The sequence below is a fragment of the Pollicipes pollicipes genome, unplaced genomic scaffold (assembly GCF_011947565.3).
Source record: "Pollicipes pollicipes isolate AB1234 unplaced genomic scaffold, Ppol_2.1 Scaffold_6138;HRSCAF=7277_pilon_pilon_pilon, whole genome shotgun sequence".
Taxonomy (NCBI): Eukaryota; Metazoa; Arthropoda; class Thecostraca; order Pollicipedomorpha; family Pollicipedidae; genus Pollicipes; species Pollicipes pollicipes.
Genome location: NW_023596818.1, coordinates 4591312 through 4600483, shown reverse-complemented (window position 1 = coordinate 4600483; position 9172 = coordinate 4591312). Strand labels below are relative to the sequence as shown.

Below are 9172 nucleotides of genomic sequence, written 5' to 3'. Positions count from 1 at the left end.
GTATTTCTATCTATAATCACCACTAGGTCATATTCTATAATCTTATTTGTCCGCAATGTTTTTCTTATGCTCGTCCAGACGAAAGGGTCGGTTTGCGTATCACGCGAGCATTCTGTCCAACAATTTTGTACATTACAAGCTACTAGATACCAATGCAGAGATACCTTGCTTCATCCAACACATTTACCAACACGTCCAAATTCAGTCAATCGGCACCACAATCCAATCACCGCCATGTCACTAAAGCAGTCGGTGCGCCCACAAACCCAAATCACCGTCACCTTTATCACCCCACCGCCGTCAGGGGCACCCGCGCCCGGCCGCGGCGCGCACCACCGCGAGCCGGCCGGCGCGGACTCACCAGGGCTGCGGCGGCCACCAGGTCATACATGGGCACGCTGGCGTCGGCCAGGGCGGCGCTGACGGCCACGACGGCCGCCGCCAGCGCGCCGCCGTCGTCCTGCAGCACGTACACGAACACGTCCACGTTCGACTTGGGGAACTCGTGCTGCCGGCGGAGCGGGGCGCGGTTACAGGTCCGCGCCAGCACGGGGAGGCGACGGAAGCGGTCAGGCAGCCAGCTGGCTGGTCTGTCATGCGTCGTAATACCCAACAGTGGCGGAAGTGACTGCCGTCAGTTTGCAGGAACCGTTACCTCCAGGACCACCCGACTGAGTCTCAGCCTCCGAGACCACCCATCAGACAGAGCATCATCATCCGGAACCACCCACCAGACAGAGCATGGCCATGCGGGACCACACACCACACAGAGCATGGTGATCCGGGACCGACCACCCACCAGACAGACGGCGGGCTCGACGGCCGTGCGCAGCGTCTGGCTCAGCTCTCGCTCCTGGTTGTCGGGAATGTAGCCGCGCCGGCGGCGGCACGAGAACGGTGCGAACTTGAGCTCGCAGCTCAGCTGGCCGGTGGTGCTGAACTCGGAGCGGCGCGCCACCCGCGCGGCCCGTACACGGCCGCCGTCACCTGGTGGCGCCCATCTCCAGGTAGCACGAGCCCTGCGCGTGCAGCGTCGTGCCCAGGCGCAGGTCTGTTGAAACGAGGGGGCAGCATATCAGGTCACATACAAGCATTGACACAGTTAAATGTTTGACCGGATTGAATTGCTTGATTGAAGAAATGACATAGGCACAACACTACACACCACAACAATATGCACAATATTTGTGATTGTGTCCATGGCAAAATTATATTTCTGCATTTTTCTTGCTTAGAATAGGTTATTTGGTTTTTTGAACAAACTATCATGTTTAGTACTGGTAGGCACTAATGTTCAAACACTGGGATAGGCCTTCACCTGGCTCTGGTCATTTACCACCCCCCCCCCCCCCTCCCATCCTTCACCTATTTATAGATGTCTGATGGTACCCATCTGACAACAGTGTACCCTGCATGTTCATCTCCTCATTCATTGCTAGATCTTTCCCCCTATCTCAGCTGATTCCAGCACTTTCAGATTCATTTTATGCATACACTTAGCCAGGATGGTGGTGCTTTCCACCACTCTCACTATTGTCATCCTGTGAGCTGGCACATGTGCCATAATATGACAGGTAAGGTTGTACTCACATATGGGTCTCAGCTCATCATCTTTTCTTCCATTCAGCCTCACACCACCAGCCCCTGGAGATGGTTCCTCTTCTGGGTCACAGAACTCCGAATAAGGCTGGGAACTCTCTGGCCTTGGATTCCTTTTGCTATCCACTGGCATGGTGTACTTCTGGGTCCCTGGTTTTCAGAATCTCATGCAAAGCTTTTTGTTTCTATACCTGTATGGATACAGATAGTCATACATAAAATGTTTGCAGATCAAACAGTATGAGATATTTGGGACAAATATGGAGATCATGACAAAGAAGAGCCAAGCAGTTGTGCAATGAACAGGTGATACTTCCTAAATATGGTCATGGCAACCTGTTACTTCATCTGAGCCTACACTGCCACAAAGCACATGGAAGAAAAGCAGCATTCTAGCATGCATCTGACGTGGTGTCCAGAATGTACATCTGAATTCATGTCACCATAATCCTGGCTCTCTGGAGGCCACCACACATATTCACTGGCATTAATAGACCCTTTGACCCTGAACATAGACATCTGACCTTCCTGGCCCACCATCATGCTTGAAGTTTTAAGGATTGGCTGATTTTACCACAGGTCAAAAGAGGGGTAATGGGCAGTGAAACCTAAGCTGGGGGTGCATCATGCCCATGAAGATATGCAGGCTGTTTCATGGAGACTACCTCCAGGTCATTCAGGCAGGCACAATGTCACAGGAGCACCATCCAAATACTGTCATCTGATTAGCCATGGAGCATTGATGGCCAATAAGGGTATAAATGTTTCCATCATTAAGCTGTTCATATCTGCCTGGTGTCCCACCCACATATTCAAATACAGATATAATAAACCGCTGAGCAGCTCTGCTTTCAATGTTATATAGGCAGTACATGATCTGTACAAAATTATGTTTTGTGTCACATAATGCAAGAAGCCAGATATAGGTGCTAGATAAAACAGAAATAACAATTATAATGAAATAGCTTAAGAATTACACCATGTGGTATTGTGAACATAAAATAAACCATTTAAACTCAGACAAATTTGCAAGTACATCATAAAAAGGGCAAAAATATGAGCTCATAACGGAACTTGCATCAACACAAATCCAGCATTGCCGATGCAATCTCCTGGTGAATTTTAGTGCTACCAGGGAATGCCAGGGCGCCAATTTCACACAGCCGGCGAGGCTACACCCTCAAAACCATACAAATGTTCTGCCACACAGTCAAACAATGTTATTGAGGGGCCAATTTTATTATATTTACAATTTAGCTCAATTCATCAAGTACGACGTTTCACATATTCAAGCCCCTACCCGTTAGATAGCCTTGCCCCTTCACATGCTACCTCACTTTTGACTCACACGCTTCGTTATGGTAGTTATTTTGTGGCTACCATATTAAAATAACTATCCCGTCCCTGCACATAACAAGTCGTAGGTTCCGCACCGGCATCCTGGCGGTCAAAAATAATCAAGCTCGCCATGGTCCGCAGTTCTATAAACTGACAGGAATGCCAGTTGATCTTAAAAATCATTTGGCAAAAATGCAGCTGAAATGAATGCGTAACTCTGCGGCTAGTCTCACTGGTTGAGTCAGGTCAGGCACAGGCTCCAGCCCGTATCTCCTAATGATGGGGAGAGAGCCGCGACTGCCGGCCGAGGCTAGCATCTGGCCCCCAGCGACCGCTGAAACAGAACGTGAGACGCTCTCGGTCCACGTGGACCACTTCCACCTGGGACTGCTGAAAGCGCATAACTTTGCGCGACAACGTACAGAGGCGACAATCGCCGCAAACTGAGATCTGTACGGCCGCACGTTAGAAGTGTTCCGCTACCAGGCGGGTGATGCGGTGTACCTGTTCCGGAAGGTGACGGCCCGAGGCGAGTATCACAAGTTTGTTCAGCCCTGGAAACCGGCGGTGGCGCTAGCTCAAACAGGTGAGCTGAGCTACCGCATTCAGCTTAATGAATGCGGTAGTTAATTCAGTTCAGCTGTGCGGCGGCAGGCGCAGGAAACTGTTGGTCCACTGCAATCGGTTGAAGCCACGTAACGGTGACACTGCAGAACGACGGTCGCCGTCGGAAACACCCACACGCCGGACTGCGCCGGCTGCGGCGCCGCACAAACGGCACAGTCGCAGGACCAGGTGCCTGGACCAGACGGCACAGTCACACCAGCACCAGCCGTACCGATGTCCACAGACGGACAACATACAGCTGTACCGGCTGAACCAGCAGCACCATTTCTGCGTCTGCCAGTGACGCAAAGGACTGGCGTGCCTGGGTGTCCGCCTGAGGAGGCTGAGGCCGCGAATCTCGCTCCAATTCAGGCCGCGGCTGAACCGCCTGACGAACCGGCGATAGCAGCGATACCGACCCCGTGCCCTATCCCGGCTTGCAGGTCACGTATCCCGCGGCCCACGTCACCACTGTCCCTCCGTGGCCTGGCGCCACCCAACGAATCACTACCTAGTCCGAGTCCCCATTCGAGTGCGTCCAGGTCCCGGATCCCAGTGTCTGTAGGACAACCATCTTCGAAAGGTCATCGCGAACAGCGGAGCGCGCTAGTCAAACGGTCTCCAGATCGACGTAACGCGTGACTGCGATAGCTGGGTGCATAACAATGATTTATTGTGCGTTTGTGTTGCGTTGCTATGTTGTGTAGGTTAGTTACAATGACGTGACGAATATGGGTTAAGGGCCTTTCTTTCTGTGCACGTTAAGTTATGTTCGTGAGATATTTGTTCATGATGCCATGGATTTGTTTATTATGTCATGAATTAGTAATTTCAGTATGAGGGTATTCTTTTTTAGAAGAGTGGAGTGTAAGGTGTCAGAGAACACCCCTGTGTTAGCCAGTGAATGTTTGCGTAGTCTGGCAAGCGCCGTTTAGAGGCGCTCGTGTTCCCATTCCCCCACGCACCCCGTGCGAGGGACGCAGCCGTGGGGGTCCGGAGAGGAGGTAGTAACAAGCAGGGGGTTCTGGGGGCCGTCGGCGAGAGGGCGAACGTGCCGGCGGGACGGACTGTGATGAGTGCCTGTGGCGAGTGTCAAATACAGAAGTGACTTTGGACGTACCGTGTGTACAAGTGAGCCGGAGGCGAGACATCGGGACACCACAACTTGCATACATATTCGGGTCCATGTTCGGGATTCGGCGGACCTCTCAGATTTACCTGAAATTCTGCACGCAATGTTTGCAAGAATCTCCCATGCCAGTGGCAAGAGTAAAATGGCACTGAAGAGGAAAACAGTCAAAAGTAATACGAAATGTTAAAAATAGTAATGATAGAAATAGTAGTAATAAATAGTAACAATAGAAATAATAATAGCGAAAATGCCTGCTTTCTAGGGCCTAAGAGTCATCTAAGCCAGTCCTCCCTCGATTCTGGACTGCGTATTTTTTTCATTCAGATCCTGAGATCGACAGTCATCCTAAGAATGGATCAGTTTTGAGAGACTTTTATGTGTTTTTGGGTGGGTGTTTCTGTATGAACTATGAAGGAGACCTCAAAACTTTAATTTCAAAGTGGTGAAGCTGTAGTCATCATTGTTATGCAACCATAAGATGACCATTCACGTTGAGTATGTATGCACGCTTGCTTCATTACAAAAATGTTGTCCAACCCCCATTGTTATGGGAACATTGAATCTTGTAATTACCATGCAATATGAGTACTTCTCAACAACAAACATGATCCTGGTCGCTGAGAACAGAGAGCAGCGCAGGAAACATCTTGTTTTAGATGGAAACAGTATCTGGGGCAGTATAAAGTAAGGTGAATTAAAATGCATGTACCTGATGTACCACATGATGAAGCATCAACAAAGCTTTGTATGTTCTCTGGGTGCTTGACTGCTTACTGCCAGCAATGGCTCATGATGCCTGACCTACCACCCCAATGGAGAGTCTCTACAGTCCAACATGTTTCCTTGTCACAGGTTAAAAGCTGCACTTCACACCATATAATGAGTCAACCAAGCAAGTTTGTCTGGTGGTGTATTGCAGTACTGTATCATAAAATGCAAAAGTACTGTGTTACAATTTGCACATTTCATCTGCAGAGAACTACACAGTTCACAGCAAAACTCGCAAATATATACCATAAATGTTAGTCCTTGCCAATAAAACCAACTGCTAAAATGAGACATGGCAATTTTACATCAGCCCTCCTCATGAGACTGCATGCTCAGTCACAACATAAGCCGGAAGTGCCACCAAGGACACACCAGTGGTTGACAATGTGGTGAAGTCATATAGTGTCTGATGGTGTTCGAACCCTGCGACGAGCCCCCACATATCAGCAGGTGGTTCACGCTGTTTGTGTGAGGTCACAAGGACAGTGCCTCAGAACTGTACAGCTGCACCCGTGTGTATGTGAGGTCACCCACACCCACACACACTACAGGTACTGTTCACATGTTGACCCGCAAGAACAGCGCCCACCGCTGCCAAAGTCAGGACACGAAGCATCCATGAAGCGAGTCTCTCGGATTGGAGATTGCACACATGAACCAGAAATGAGTTCGAGCACGCCGCCTGCGTGTCGTCGGTGGCGCGGGGCTGGTCTACAGCACGAGCGGGCCGGCGCGGTCGCGTCGACGCCGGAGATCACATCTTGGGCAGCTTGAATGAGCGCGCGAACAGCGCCGCCACCGCCTTCGTGCTGTCACCGCCGCACCTCCTCAGCTCTTCGAACGCCTGCAATGACCAGGGAACGTGGTAAACTAGGGCACGCCATTGATAGGTATCCAAGGTTTCCGTCCAACCGGTTCTAGTTCTATCACGGACAGGTGAGATACAAACCAAGACAAAGGGTTATGCCCAACCATGGCACGTCTGGCCGTCATAGCTGGAAAAGTGGTACGTGTGGGCGTTCGCCGACCCAAATAACTATTGCGCAACAGACATGTCAGTGCAAAATGGTCTCGACGCCGACGCGCTTTACACCGCAAACTACCACCAGCTAACGACTTAAATAACGGCTGGGAACGTCGATGCCTGCCTCGAGGTGGGCAGGGCTTCCACCAATCACAACACATGTCGCGTTACATCCATTACACCTTCACCAGCGTTTGCATTGGGCAATTCGTGATCGAACCAAGTGACGCTTGCTACTTCAGATCCTGGCAACACCGTGCAGGAGCCCCAACGAAAACAATCATCTCAATCTGCCGCGCGCGTGCTCACAAGTTACCGGCCGCTCAGCACGCGAGACAGAACTACCCAGACAACAGCTGGCCAACTCCGGCGGCGGCACACACCAGCACCCCAGGCCCGCGCCTTCGACTGCCCCGGCCGAGGGCGTGCCCCGCCCACCTGAGACCGGAGGAAGCCGGCGTTGATGATCATCTGCACGTCCCTCTCGGTGAACCTGTCGGATGGCTGGACGGAGAGCGAGGCGCCCGAGGACTCCCCGGAGGGTGCGGCAGTGGCGGAAGACGCCGCTGCAGCACGCGCTCGCGCTGCAGCAGACGCCGCTGCAGCAGGCGCTTGCGCTGCAGCGGACGCGAATGGGAAACCAATCAATGGAAACTCAGAAGCGCTGAGCCATGGGTCGGCTGGTACACATACCACTTAGAGATGTCTACGGTTGATTTCTGGCATCACCAACAAGCGTTTTGTGCTGCAAAGTACCATCAAGTCTGCCACAACACGCCATTGTTCTACCAGTCCCTCAAAATGCACACGTCTAAACGGCCCGACCCGACCGTGCAGCCCTGCCGCGCCCATCCCTGCACGCGGGAAGACCGTACCCGCCACAGACGCGGCGGCAGCGGCGGCAGCGGCAGCGGTAGGTAGCGGTCGGGCTTGGGCCGGCGGCCGCGGCGGCTGAAGCGGCGCTGGCGCTCTCCTGCAGGGCGCGCGCCAAGTCTGCGTCCTCCGCGTCACGCACAGAGTCGGCCGTCGCCTCTTCCTCCGTCCTGCGTCGCAGCGGGTGGCGTCAGGCGGGTGGGGCGGTATCGCCGGGGCCCGGAGCGGCGAGAGGCACGGCGCAGTGCGGAGCGCTGACGCAAATGAGCACCTCGGCGCACCTAAAACCTTGATGGGCATTCCTCACCGCCAGCACCCAATGATCTTTTAAAACAGTCGAGTAAATAACTGTAGACACGTTCTCTGCTCGCAGCTCGCAGGCATGTAGCTCAGCATGCCGGGGGGCTTAAGACACTGCATTCTGCCATGTTCCAGCACAAGGGAACTGTTATACACCTGACACGCCGCCTGCGGCGCGTCTCGCGCAGCTGGCCTGGTGTACTGAGGGGCGGCCGCCGCAGGGCTGGCAGATCCGGACTCCGGCAGGAAGGGGTACTGCTTGGACGTGCGTGCGATGTGCAGCACGTTGTTCTTCAGGGTCAATCACGCACTGCCGACGAGAGGTGTCGGGTCATGTGGGATCAAGGAGAAGAGGCTCGATGGGAATTTTGCGCGAAAGCTGTCGTAAGCGGCAGGGGCCCGAAACGGCACTGGCAGCACAACATGCAATATTTTCGACGACAAAATGTTGCAAGTGTATTGATCATAATGATGTGGCGAATTACATGATAAGGACGCAGTTTTGGTTATTGCTTCCAGAAGGTTCTTCATCTAAGTGAAGTTGCTTCCTCGTTAGCATCCCTGATAACCAGCATCAGCCTTACCCTCACAGTCCGTTGACCCTCGCGGGTACAGCCAAATCAAGCAGCACCAGCACGTCATGGTCATACGTCTATCTCGAACAAACATCCAAACGACAACGGAAGCTGGCCCCGGCGGCAGCATCACCCCCACCCTCACCTGATGCCGCTTCAGCATGTCCAGTCCGAGACAGCATGTCCATGGGCTGCTCCTCGAGGATCGAGAACGACGACGTGAGGAACACGGTCCTCGATCTGGATCTGGCCCATGTGCACGCGGCCCAGGATGCGCTGCGTGCCGACGCCCTTGGCGATTGGCTCCAGCGCGTGTCACCAGGCGCATGAATGTGTGGCACCGCTCGGCGCACGGCTCGCCGACTGATTGGTCGTCTGCGCGCCTGAGCCCGGGAGCGTGGGTCACGCGGCAGCGCTGGGGACGGTCCGGCCACTGACGCGGCGTGTGGCCGGTGACGGGGAGCAAAACGACCGGCCGGCCTCAGCCGGGAGCTGGCAGACAGCGGGAGTTGACTGACAGCCGGAGAGTTGACTGAGAGTCCGGAAGTTGACTGACAGCCGGGAGTTGACTGACATCCAGGAGTTGACTGACAGGACAGGGAGTGACTGTGACAGCCAGGAGCGGACGCCAGCGGGAGTTGACTGACAGCCGGGAGGTAGTTGACTGAACAGCCGGGAGTTGACTGACGCCAGGGGCTGACGACCAGGAGTTGACAAGCACTCGAGTTGACTGACAGCCGGGAGTTGACTGACAGGCTGGGAGCTGACAGCCAGAGGGGATTGACTGACAGCCGGGAGTTGCCAGACATCCAGGATTGACAGACAGCCTGAGGGGCAGGCAGACGATAATAACGTTTGGCGGGAGTGATTGGCGAGGTTTCGACGGACATTGAACAGTCACCAGGGAACAGGGTCAAGCGGTGAAGCGGCCGTCAAAATACCCAAAACCACATCCCC

The 9172-nt window shown here is 53.6% G+C and overlaps 1 long non-coding RNA gene across 1 annotated transcript; it reads right to left on the bottom strand.

Annotated features, from left to right (window-relative positions):
- Positions 1 to 5569: 5569 nt before the first annotated feature.
- Positions 5570 to 7284, bottom strand: LOC119106268 (uncharacterized). Its single transcript, XR_005095114.1, has 2 exons — positions 6906 to 7284; positions 5570 to 6287 (listed from the first exon to the last, which is right to left on the bottom strand). It is a non-coding gene; the product is annotated as an uncharacterized LOC119106268 (long non-coding RNA).
- Between the last annotated feature and the right edge of the window lie 1888 nt (positions 7285 to 9172).